At 41.8% G+C, this 13,478-nt stretch overlaps 1 protein-coding gene across 5 annotated transcripts in view; it reads left to right on the top strand.

Annotated features, from left to right (window-relative positions):
• Positions 1 to 478: 478 nt before the first annotated feature.
• RNF111 (ring finger protein 111) overlaps positions 479 to 13,478 on the top strand; it is an 80,048-nt gene continuing 67,048 nt past the window's right edge. For 4 of the 5 annotated variants that reach the window (XM_075857934.1, XM_075857933.1, XM_075857931.1 and 1 more), the window contains exon 1: positions 479 to 813. The gene's annotated coding sequence lies outside the window, so the exon portion shown is untranslated. The remainder of the gene's footprint in view (positions 814 to 13,478) is intronic. The other variant, XM_075857932.1, reaches the window with a different exon arrangement.

Below are 13,478 nucleotides of genomic sequence, written 5' to 3'. Positions count from 1 at the left end.
TGGGCTGACTATGGGGCATTGTGCCTGACACTGGGGCATCTATATACAGTTTGCCCATTACTATCTAACCAAAATTGGTATACTTGGAGGATCTATCCATTTTTGTCTAAAACCATCCCAGAAATGAAAAACTTCTGTAATCCATGTTGTATCCAAGAGCTGTGCCTCACAAGCCAATGTCCCTCTATACTGCTCCCAATCTCATTTCAGATTTTAATAAGCTATTGGAAAATGCTGAGGACCTGTCATTCTTCACAGCACAACTAGTAAGTGTCATATATTCTGTCTAAATACACAATAATGTATAGGGTTCACACAACAGCTCAATACAACATCTATAACTTTACTTCAGGACAGTGACAACCACATAGTGTAAAAAAGGCGGGTGCCCTAAAGTAAAATGGACTCCGGAGCGTCCTAGTTTGTGTCACGTGACTCGCAATAGCAGCTGTCGTAGTTCAAATCTCGCTTTTCCGCTTCCCCGTTGTGTCATAATAGTGTCGCGAGAGGTAGGAAGAGCCTTAGTTGCTCGGGCCGAGGACGAGTCTCAGCTCGGCTGAAACAGGCCGCGGTGGACGGGGGCAGCTTCAGGAAAAGTGCCCCCCTTCCTCCAACTCTGGCTCTTCTCTCCCATTCTTTGGGGAGAACGTTAGAGCATTCTAGAAGCATATACGCCAAAGGAACCTCCCCATCCCCCACCGGGGGTAGAGCCAAGCGATCGGCCCCTTTGGGTGGGGAAGGAAGCAGCGGGGGTTCGGATTATCCCCGGCTACGACAGATGGAGTAATGTTCCAGGCCGCAGACTTGTGATCGGTAAGGGCACCTAGTGCATTTATATCGAGGTCTGGGAAAGCTTGCATCGTGGGCGAGGAGGTGCCTGGGTGGGGGAGGGGGGTTATTTACATCTGAGATCATTAACCCATTTGTTACTGCCGGACTCTCCATGGGCTGTCTTATGGAAGTGAAATCTATATCAGTCAGCCGTGTGTCTGTCATAGGTCTGCTGAGAATGGACACAATCTGAAGTGCCCCATAGCTGGAAAAAGCTAATGCCACAAAGTGTATGATGGATATATATATATACACACACCTTCATGGAGCCGGATACCAGATACGTTTTCAGTAGTCTTAATGGCAAGTATTAGCCCTCTGTTCACACTGGCATGATGATTTCCATTTTTGCAGGATCTCTGAAAGGTTTAACATTATATTTTTTTAGTTTCTTCCTCCCATCCATAAAGGAGTTGTCAAGATTGACATTTATCACCTATCCACTGGCATAGGTGATCCATGCCAATCTTAGGACAGCCCTTTGGAAACCATACGCTACAGATTTTGGCCGGCTGTAAAGGGTGATTTAGACCATTTTCTGCTGACCGTCTGCCCTTTAGGGTATGTTCACACGAGGGAATTACGTCCGTAATTGACGGAAGTATTTCGGCCGCAAGTACCGGACCGAACACCGTGCAGGGAGCCGGGCTCCTAGCATCATAGTTATGTACGACGCTAGGAGTCCCTGCCTCTCTGCAGGACAACTGTCCCGTACTGTAATCATGTTTTCAGTATGGGACAGTTGTCATGCAGCGAGGCAGGGACTCCTAGCGTTGTACATAAGTATGATGCTAGGAGCCCGGCACCATGCAGTGTGTTCGGTCCACTACTTGTGGCCGAAATACGTCCGTCAATTACGGACGTAATTCCCTCTTGTGCACATACCCTTATCGTGACACGAACAAGCGTGACATATCTGTAGAAAAGTTGATGTGCTGTGTTGGATTTTTTGGGCGCATTTGTTGGAAAGTCTTTCATTCAGATCTGTATCCCATCTATGAAAGTCTAGTCCAGACCACAGATGTGGGCAGAGAACGATCAGCATTTTGTCGCTATAACTTCTGGAGTTGTCGTCCAGAATGGCAACCTTCACAGACCATCCATGAACGACAAGTTTTTCAGACAACGGCCCTCTGAAATCCTTAATGTATGGCCAACTTTAAAGTGTCTCAGTCAGTCATGTATTCTGATGCCAAAAAACATCAGAAACCTGACATAAGAGAATGAACGCAAATGTGAACGCAGCTAAACGAGCTTCAATAAGGTTGTGCGTTTATATTTAGATGCTATCAGGTTTTACAGGCAGTGTATACAATGAGGTTTCTTCAGGGTACGTCCACACACAGCGTTCAGGGTATGTTCACACAGAGTTTTTTTGCAGGCAGAAAATTCTGCCTCAAAATTCTGTTTGGAATTTTGAGGCAGATTTTGATCTGCCTGCACGCCGTTTTGCTTGCTCCCATTGAGAGCCACGGATGAAAACTCAGCGAGACACGCTTTCTCTGCCTTTCATTGATGTCAATGGGAGGTCAGAGAAGTAAACGCCCGAAGATAGGGCATGTCGATCCTTTTTACCACAAGCGTTTTCCGCTCGCAGGAAAATAAACGCCTCCGTCTCCCATTGAAATCAATGGGAGGCATTTTCAGATATTTTCCGACGCGGTTTCTTCGTCCAAAAACTGTGTGAACTGGGCCTTACACTGCACATTTTCCATATGGATTTCCTGTGTGGATATTCTGCAGCATTTTTGGCAATAGAAATTGACATTCTGCAGGTTCAGAATCCGGACCGCAGGCCAACTTCCGCACTTCTTCTTCTTTTCTGCATGGTTTTTTGTGCAGCGTGTGGATGAGATTAGGTAAATCTCATGTACTTTGCTGCTAATGTAATGTGCTGCGAATTTCCAGATGGAAATTTTTACGATGTTTACGCTAGTGTGGACGTACCCTTAATCCGGTACAGAAATTCGAACAGTACAGCCCAGAATTAAATATCTGAATTTTGGACACCAGTAACCAATAATGACACCCCTCAGACATCTAACCATAGGAACAGCCGGACGTTTTATATAACATTAGATTTTGGGACCTATCTTCCCTTCTGGTCCTCTAACCTTGCAAGACAAATCTATATACTGTGCGATGACTGCCTTGTCATTCAGAATACTTAATAATCCGGCACCTGTCAGGTATTCTATACATTTCTCATGGCTGGTAAACGTAATACTGGCACGATTTCCTTGCTTAAGATTTAATTTTATTTTTTTTATATTGTAGACTCAGTACATAACAACTTATGTCGCTAACTATTATATTACCAATGTAAAATCAATAGATACTAATGTATCTTTATACAGAATTTTCTTTTTTCAGGCCCAATTTAAGGCACAAATTGTATAATAGATATTTTTAATCCCTGTAGATTTTTGCTTAAATGTCAGAACTGTTTGAACAATATCAGATTTGCCTCAGACAATTCAGTAAGAAGGGCCTTCTAGGGAAGAAGACCTCTATATTCTGGCATGTAATGGAGCAAGTCGACCCCCCCCCCCTCTCATTCAGCATGTTCTTGGATGAACCATGGAGGCCGGTGTAATACGAAAAAGAAGGTTTGTATATTGGTAAAGGTGACCAATGACGCAACAGTAGTTAACAGGCCGACCACTACAGTACGTTATCATTGTCTGTTGCATAAAAGAAATAAGACGGAATGAAGGAAATTTGTAAGAAGTAAAGGACTACTTTTGCATTTTTCTCAGCTTGTAGTGTTTACATATTACAAGCATAGTCTTTAATCATCTATTAGGCTATGTTCACATTGCATTTGCAATGTACGACTGATGTATACTTGCCAGCGCATAGCCGCAACCAATCCATAGGGTGCTATTTACCTGTTGTATGCCAAAAGCGTCTACTTGGCACACGTTCAGATGGTATTCATCGGCATCCTTTATTTATTTATTTTTTTCCAACTTTTCAAAAAGGGCTCTAGGTCTTCCCCAGGTAATTATAGACCAGTAAGCTTAACATCCATCGTGGGGAAAATGTTTGAGGGGCTATTGAGGGACTATATACAGGATTATGTGACAATAAATAGTATTATAAGTGACAGCCAGCACGGTTTTACTAATGACAGAAGTTGTCAAACTAACCTAATCTGTTTTTATGAAGAGGTGAGCAGAAGCCTAGACAGAGGGGCCGCTGTGGATTTAGTGTTTTTGGACTTTGCAAAGGCATTTGACACTGTCCCCCATAGACGCCTAATGGGTAAATTAAGGACTATAGGTTTAGAAAATATAGTTTGTAATTGGATTGAGAATTGGCTCAAGGACCGTATCCAGAGAGTTGTGGTCAATGATTCCTTCTCTGAATGGTCACCGGTTATAAGTGGTGTACCCCAGGGTTCAGTGCTGGGACCACTATTATTCAACTTATTTATTAATGATATAGAGGATGGGATTAATAGCACTATTTCTATTTTTGCAGATGACACCAAGCTATGTAATATAGTTCAGTCTATGGAAGATGTTCATGAATTGCAGGCAGATTTAAACATACTAAGTGTTTGGGCGTCCACTTGGCAGATGAAGTTTAATGTAGATAAATGTAAAGTTATGCATCTGGGTACGAAAAACCTGCATGCATCATATGTCCTAGGGGAGCTACACTGGCGGATTCACTTGTTGAGAAGGATCTGGGTGTACTTGTAAATCATAAACTCAATAACAGCATGCAGTGTCAATCAGCTGCTTCAAAGGCCAGCAGGATATTGTCGTGTATCAAAAGAGGCATGGACTCGCGGGACAGGGATGTAATATTACCACTTTATAAAGCATTAGTGAGGCCTCATCTAGAATATGCAGTTCAGTTCTGGGCTCCAGTTCATAGAAAGGATGCCCTGGAGTTGGAAAAAATACAAAGAAGAGCAATGAAGCTAATAAGGGGCATGGAGAATTTAAGTTATGAGGAAAGATTGAAAGAATTAAACCTATTTAGCCTTGAAAAAAGACGACTAAGGGGGACATGATTAACTTATATAAATATATTAATGGCACATACAAAAAATATGGTGAAATCCTGTTCCTTGTAAAACCCCCTCAAAAAACAAGGGGGCACTCCCTCCGTCTGGAGAAAAAAAGGTTCAACCTGCAGAGGCGACAAGCCTTCTTTACTGTGAGAACTGTGAATCTATGGAATAGTCACCGCAGGAGCTGGTCACAGCAGGGACAGGAGATGGCTTTAAAAAAGGCTTAGATCATTTCCTAGAACAAAAAAATATTAGCTCCTATGTGTAGAAATTTTTCCTTCCCTTCTCTCGTCCCTTGGTTGAACTTGATGGACATGTGTCTTTTTTCAGCCGTACTAACTATGTAACTGTACTGAAAGTGTCTTTTGCACGGGACTTTATGGGCGATGCGTGCCCCTGTATGGTATAAGTCAGGGCTTTATGTTCCTTGCAAACGCCAGGAGGTTTCCCCAGCATATGCGACAACTATATACTGTACGCTGTGTTCAGAGCTTTTAGCTGAAAATATATGTGCAACAATGTACGGGAACTTTCCACATGGAAAAGCATTTCCAGAATTTCAGATCTGTTTTAAGGTATGCCCCTTTTTAAATGGCTGCATTTTGTTCTATGGAAGTATTTCTTCTACACAAAGCTTTCACAAAAGGCTGATCGATCCTGTAGGGAATCTTTAACCCCTTGTCGACATTTGACGTATACTTATGTCATAGCTGGCAAGGGGATGCTCAGCCTGTGAGCCCGCTCCATATTAAGTGGGTGTATGAAAAAGCTGACACTTTACTGCAACGAGTCGGATCCCGCTCGTTTAACCCCTTAGATACCGGGGTCAATAGTGACTGCAGCGTCTAAGCCGTTCGAAAGAGGGGGGGGGGCAATCCCTCTGACAGCCCACTGCCCCCACAATGCCTTTTTGGTGTGCCGATGGTTGCCATGGCCCCCAGGTCTGCCATCTTTGTACTCCTATTAAGTCCTGCCTCCAGCTGGGCTTATTGGGAGCCTGTCAGAATTACAATCTACTGCATTACGTTAGTATTGCAGTTTATTATGTAAGCAATCCAGTGATAGCTGGTTTAAGTCCCCTTGATGTACTAAAAAGTTAAAGGTGTGGTTATATTTTTTTTTTTTTTTTTTTTATGTGCAAAAAATTAGAAGTTCAAAATATTCACAGTTTATGTTAATGAGAGAGGTTTAATATTCTCTCCCATTAGTAAGGCCCAAGAGCGTGCTGCTTGGTTTGTTCCAAATTTGTAGACTGGCCACCATGTCCAACATCCGAGGACCGTATTATAAGAGCGCTATTGCCGAATTTGGCATAAAAGTAAAGATCTGACAGACTCGCACATGTTTGTTTTAACCTTTCCTTGGAGGTAGACGGCAGGAAGATTTCCCAATGTATACCTCTGATGGAAAGCTGTGACATATGCCACTGTATAGACCTACAGTGGCATTCGTCACACATAGGACCCCATAGTAAAAACCTATACTGCGTGGTATACATCTGAGTTTACGCCACTATTCCATACATTTACTGCTGATTTATATTGTGCCAACAAACTCCAGTTACGTTCTATGTCACCAAGGGTTTCATTGCTTCCTATTAAATTGGCTCTAGTGCGTGAGATAGGGAAATTAGATAGAAATCCTTTATGGGGACAATCTACTTTCCGTATCTCACACACTAGAGACAATTTAATTGGAAGCAATGAAACCCAAGATGACATAGGATGTAACTATGTCTTGGCTGCGAAGGGGGAGTATGGAGTAGGTTCCATGCTCAGTGGGTGTCGGCTGTATTTCACAGCCGAAACTTAAAGAGGCTCTGTCACCAGATTCTCAAATCCCTATCTCCTATTGCATGTGATCGGCGCTGCAATGTAGATAACAGTAACGTTTTTTTTTTTTTAAAAAACGTTCATTTTTGGCCAAGTTATGAGCTATTTTATATATATATATATATATATATATATATATATATATATATATATATATATATATATATGCAAATGAGGTTTGAAATGGACAACTGGGCGTTTTTTTTTTTCGTTATGTCCAACTGGGCGTGTTTACGTGTATGACGCTGACCAATCTGTGACCAGTCAGCATCATACACTCATCTCCATTCATTTACACAGCAGCGATGTGCAGCCACATAAACAGAGATTAACGTTAATCAAGTGTCCTGATGATAGCCTGGACGTCATGTGTATTGAAAATCCTGACACTTCTGACTCTTTTCTTTGAGATTTCTAGCAAGGGAAACGAAATCTCGCGAGATTACGGAGGTAAACGAGATTTCGTTTCACTTGCTGGAAATCTCACAGAAAAGATTCAGAAGTGTCAGGATTCTGAGTACACATGACGTCCAGGCTGGATGGTCATGTGTATTCATTATCAGGACACTTGATTAACGTTAATCTCTGTTTATGTGGCTGCACATCGCTGCTGTGTAAATGAATGGAGATGAGGGAAATGATGCTGACTGGTCACTGATTGGACAGCGTCATACACGTAACCACGCCCAGTTAAAAACACAATACACGCCCAGTTGGACATAACGAAAAAAAAATGCCCCGTTGTCCATTTCAAACCTCATTTGCATACATATAAAATAGCTCATAACTTGGCCAAAAATGAAAGTTTTTTAAAAAAACAAAAAAACCATTACTGCTACATTACAGCGCCGATCACATGCAATAGGAGATAGGGATTTGAGAATCTGGTGACAGAGCCTCTTTATCTGCAACGGCTGTAAACCGAGAACACCGATCACTGCTGTTTAACTACTTAAATGCCACGGTCAATAGCGACCATGTCAACCATTAGAAAGAGGGGGGCCTCCGTCACCCTATTGGCCCCCTAACGACGCGAATGCAGGGTGCCGATGGTTGTCATGGCAGCCTGTGGGCCTAATGAAGGTCCCCAGGTCTGCCATCTTTGCGCTCCGATTAAGCTTTGGTGGAGGCAGGGCTTAATAGGCAACTTACAATACTTTGCAATACATTGGAATTGCAGTGTATTGTACCAGTGATCAATTATCGCTTGTTCAAGTCCCTTAGGAGGACTAAAATGAAAAAAAATATATATAAATAAATGTAAACATAATTGGTATTTTGGCATTCTTAAAAGTCCAAACTATTATAATATAACTTTATTTGTCGCACGGTGAACGCCGTAAATACAAGAAAAAAAAAATAAATCCAGAATTGCTGTTTTTTGTTTTTTTTGTCTCCTTACAACCTAAATAAAATTGAATAAAAAGTGATCAAAGACTCCTTTGTGATCAAAAATGGTACCAATAAAAACTACAGTTCGTCCCGCAGAAAACAAGTACTCACGCTGCTCTATCAACTGAAAAATAAGTTATTACTCAAAATGAACACATTTTTTTCTTTTTAACCGTTTTTTTTCATCATAAAATGACATTAATCAGACGTTAAAAAAATAAATAAATAACATTAAATATGTTACCAATTGTATTTGCCTGAATAAAGTTAACATGTCGTTTTTACCGCCTAAGGAATGCCGTAAAAACAAAACCAAAAAAACTATCGTGGTATTGCAGTTTTTCTATTCCACCTCACACATTTTTTTTTTTGCAGTTTGCTTGTACATTATATGGCAAGTTAAATAATCCTATGCAAAACTACAACTCGTCTAGCAAAAAATAAAACCCTTATACGGCTATATCGAAGGAAAAATATAAAATTTATGGCTTTTGGATGGCGGGAAGGATAAAACGAAAATAATAAAGCCTAAGAATAAGGTGCCAAGGGGGTTAACATATCAATTTTTTTTTTTTTTTCTGGAAACTCCTAGGCTCTGTTCACATCTGCGTTTGGGTCACGTTCTGACGTTTCGCCGGAGCTATCCATCAGTCGACTATGCTATTACTTCTGGCAAAACTACGTGTTCGGTGCACGACAGAGACAAACTGAAACCACGGGCACCGGATCCGTCACTATTGAAATCAATGGTGATGGAAACGGAAACCTATGCTTTCTGTTAGTGTCTGTTCAGGGTCCCGTTCTGACTGAAAGCTCAGACGGAACGTCAGAACGGGACCCCAACGCAGATGTGAACAGAGCCTTACAGGATTTGAAACCTAGAACCCCCAGTGCTAACATTGACCCTCTGCTCCTTTTGTCATCGAGAGAGAGGTTCTCTATTTTTCCTGTCTAGATGTGTGCTCAGAAATTATTAGGAAAGCTCTAAAGTAAGTCAAAGCAATAAATGGTAGCATATTATTTGTTGATATATGCCAGAACTCTGCAATGCTAATTTTCAGGTTAGGATCATTGTGTGGGACGCGTGAGGGAAAATTTACAAGTCGAGCAGAGTTACTGTTATAATGATAGATTTTATGACTTGTAGCAAGTCGTTGGAATAGCACTTCTAATGTAAGAAGGAGGCAGGGGTCTTCATCATGAAATGGGAAGTCTGTCATAAATTGTAACGTGAGCATATTGCAAACAATGGAAATTGCTAATAACCGTTCTCGCTTTAAGGAATAACTAATGCATCACCTCGAGTAAACTCCAATGTCGCACTCTGAGTAGGGCAGCAATCGGGAAAACTGCGACGTCTCAGTCATTTTTATGTCTGATGGAAAATACGTATTTATTGGACAATTATAACATGCTCTACAGTCTCCGCAGACTTTACTTTAATGTTTCATCCCATCCTTATAGTCAAGTACTGCAACTAGCTTAATCTGCCAATTCTAGTAATCCAGTTCTTGTTTCGGAGTCCCATAGCGCAATGAAATATGTTATAGACTTGTGTCGCATTCACAAACAATGTTGCCGTTTCCGTGTGTGTTGGTGTGTTTTTTAAATTTGGAATTCTAGGACCAAAGATGTATAAAGCTTTATCCGTCGTTTATTCTCTCTTCAAAAAACTAAATATTAATTATACCACTGTCTGTAAATGCAGCCTAAGACCCCATGCACACGACCGTAGATTTCGTCCGTAAATACGGACCCTTGCATTTCTATGGCCGACAGGCACCTTCCTGTATATTTGCGGGAAGGCGTCCGTGCCGTAGGAACTTCTCATAAAAAATAGGACAATAGGCCACATGCACATGATGTGTATCACGTACAGATTTGCCGTGCAGTTTTAGGCACGCCAAATTTGCAGTGCAATAGAGTACCAGCAAAGTAAATGACTTTCCAAGTAATCTCCTCTACACGTTGCAGTTTTTTTTCCACGCGTAAACTGACCTGCGATGCAGATTTTAAAATTTGCAGCATGTTGATTTATCTTGCGTTTCCGTCTTTGAATTGTATGTGACGAGTTTATAAAAAAAAAAATGTAACTAAATCCGTAGCATAAAATCTGCACCTGTTTCTGCATCAACCTGTAAAATCCGCCCCAAAAATGCATAAAAAAATGCAATATTAAGTGCAGATTTTACCTGCGGAATTACGTGTTTATCTACGGTTTGGATTTTCCGCATCAAGTTTCGCAATGTGTGTATGTAGCCTAAAGGTGCCAATACGCATCAGATGACAATAGGCTGAACCCGCCGATTTGCTTTGTGACTTTATTCATTTTTATTTTTGTGTGAAATTGCAACACCAAGAAGGGCAAGCCGTTAGTTAATGCAGATCGAGGAAGTAGCAGGTGTCGCTAAGACCCGCAAATGATCAGATTTTCAAGCACCTAGCTCCAATCTGTGGCATGTCAGAGGGGCATAAAAGCCAGATTGAAAGCAAAGTTGTTTTTTTAGTCACATGAAACCTCAAAAACAGGATCAAGTAGTGTGGGGTGACTGTGTGATGCCTCCTATTTGTCTACGTGCCAGTTGTCGCCACTTATCGCAAACTGAGAGTGACAGAATCCTTGAACTGAGAGACCTTGGTTTATCACTCCGGAGGATCGCTACGTGCCTAGGCCGATATGTCCGCACTGTTCGCTGTTGCGTGTCGCGGAAGTTGGGAGATCAACAACAAATGCGAATGATAGCAAGAGGTGCGCAGAGGGCAACGTATGCACGGACAGATCGTCTGATTGGATCACTACACGCCATTCTTCCATTCTGTACGGCAAGTGAAATTGGATGTCACATCTCAAGCCTAGGACGGTAACCAGTGTCAACACAAACCATCAGAAGACCTTTGCATGACATTGGGCTACGAGCCAGACTTGAAGCTATAGGTGTTCCATTAAACACACGCCACCTCTGTCAATGGCTATCATGGTGCACAGCAAGATGACAATGGAGGTATATCCTCTTCAGCGATGTCCCACTATTGTCTCTGATGTAATGACAGACGGAGATTGGTCTGGAGACCACATGGGCAACGCCATGAAGAGGCCTTCACAAGATAACATCGCACCGGTCCAACTCCTGGGATTATGGTGTGGGGTGGCATAATTTACGGCAGGCCGACCCCTCTAGTCTTTATTTCAGGTACGCTAAGAGCTCGGAGTTACATTGATTTGGTCGTAGAACCAGTGGTACGGACATTTCTCCAGTGTCCCAGAAGCCGTTTTTCAACAGTACACCAGGTCGCATGTTGCTCGTGCTACTGTGATTAGCCTGCGTGGCCTAAAGGTGCTCCCATGGCCTGCAGCGTATCCAAACTTGTGTCCCATCGAGCGCATCTGGGATGTCATTGCTTGGAAATTGCAAAGGGAGCTACCAGCAGCCAATCTTGTCTGAGGAATGTTCTCATCAACCATTAATAACCTCATTAAGTGCATGTATTTCTGTGCGTGGCGCTCATTCTCAATCGAGATATTTGGAGTATTTTGTTTCCATTTTTTTTTTATCGTTTGCATATCTTGTCTATTAATCCTGTGATTTCCACAATTCCAGAACTTTTCCTTCTGTGTGTGTGTGTGTGTGTGTGTGATCTATCTATAATCTCTCTTCGGACCCTTTCACTTTTTTCATGTTTTGTTATGTTGAGGACTTGATCTGAAATTGTAAAAAAAAAAAACTAGGGACTTTTTTTTTTTATATCATTCTGCCCTCCATACCCATAATGACAAAGTGAAAACTCAATTTTAGATAATTTTGCAAATGTATTCAAAATTTAAAAACTCAAATTTCGCATTGACATATGTATTTATACCCTTTGCTATGATACTTCAAATTTAGCTCTTGGGGCCACTCGTTTCTCTAGATCATTTTTTTTATTTTTATTTTTTATATGTTTTTACACCTTAATTGGTGTCCACCTGTGGTAAATTAATTGGAAAGACACACCTCTGTCTATATAAGTTCTCACTGTGCATATCAGAGCAACAACCAAGCCATGAGGGGGAAACCTCCCTGTAGAGCTCAGAGACATGATTGTGTGGAGGCACAGATCAGGAGAAGGGTACAATGACCTTTCTGCTGTACTGTGGCCTCCATAATACTTAAATAGAAGAAGTTTGGAATAACCGGGAGTCATAGAGCTGGCTGCCCCATCAAACTAAGTAATCGATGTAGAAGGGTCTTGGTAAGAGAGGTGACGACCAAGAACCCAATGGTCACTCTGGCTGAGCTCCAAAGATCCTGTGTGCAGATGGGAGAAACTTCCAGAAGGTCAACCATCACTGCAGCACTCACCAAGCTTTGCATATGGCAGAGTGGCCAGAAAGAAGCCTCTCCTCAGTAAAAGACACATGAAAGCCCACCTGGAGATTGCAAAAAAAGCACCTAAAGGACTGACTGTGAGAAATGATATTCTGTGGTCTGAAACCAAGATTGAACTATTTAGCATTAATTCTAAGCTTCATCTCTGGAGGAAACCAGGCACTGCTCGTCACCTGCCCAATACCATCCCTACAGTGAAGCATGGTGGTGGCAGCATCGTGTTGTGTGGGTATTTCTCGGCGGCGGGGATAGTGAGACTGGTCAGGGTTGAGGGAAAGATGAACGGAGCAAAGTACAGAGATATTCTTAATGAAATCCCGATCCAGAGTGCTCTGGGCCAAAGGTTCACCTTCCAACTAGACAATGACCCTAAGCACACAGCCGAGACCACACAGGAGTAGCTTAGGGACAACTCTGAATATGTCCTTGAGTGGCTCAGCCAGACCCCTGACGTGTACTCAATGGAACATTTCTGGAGAGACATGGCTGTCCACTGACGGCCCCCATCTATCCTGACAGAGCTTGAGGGGATCTACATACAAGAATGGCAGAAAATCCCAAAATCCAGGTGTGCAAACCTTTTGGCATCATACCCAAGAAGACTGGAGGTTGTTATCGCTGCCAAAGGTGCTGCAACGAAGTACGGAGTAAAGGGTCTGAATACTTACGTCAATGCAATATTTATTTATTTATTTTCAATACATTTTCTAAGATTACTCAAATTCTGTCCATTATGGGGTATTGAGTGCAGAATGATAGGGACACTTTTTTTTTTTTTTTTTTTATATATTTTTTTATTTATTTTAGCACAGGGTCTCAACGTCACAAAATGTGAAAGCATTGAAAGGGTCTGAAGACTTTCCGAATGCATTGCCTGTGTTTGTATATATAATATAATGGTTTTCAAACTAGACATTCATATTCTTCTATGCGTTCTCTCGATGGTCCAGGTCCTGTAGATACCAAACTAGATGTTACTGTATGGATATTATAGGAGTTACAAATTTGTCTTCTTTAGGTCAGGATCAC

The sequence above is a fragment of the Rhinoderma darwinii genome, chromosome 3 (genome assembly GCF_050947455.1).
Source record: "Rhinoderma darwinii isolate aRhiDar2 chromosome 3, aRhiDar2.hap1, whole genome shotgun sequence".
Classification (NCBI taxonomy): Eukaryota; Metazoa; Chordata; class Amphibia; order Anura; family Rhinodermatidae; genus Rhinoderma; species Rhinoderma darwinii.
The sequence above is the reverse complement of the archived record's forward strand: the minus strand, read 5'-3'. Positions and strand labels throughout refer to the sequence as shown.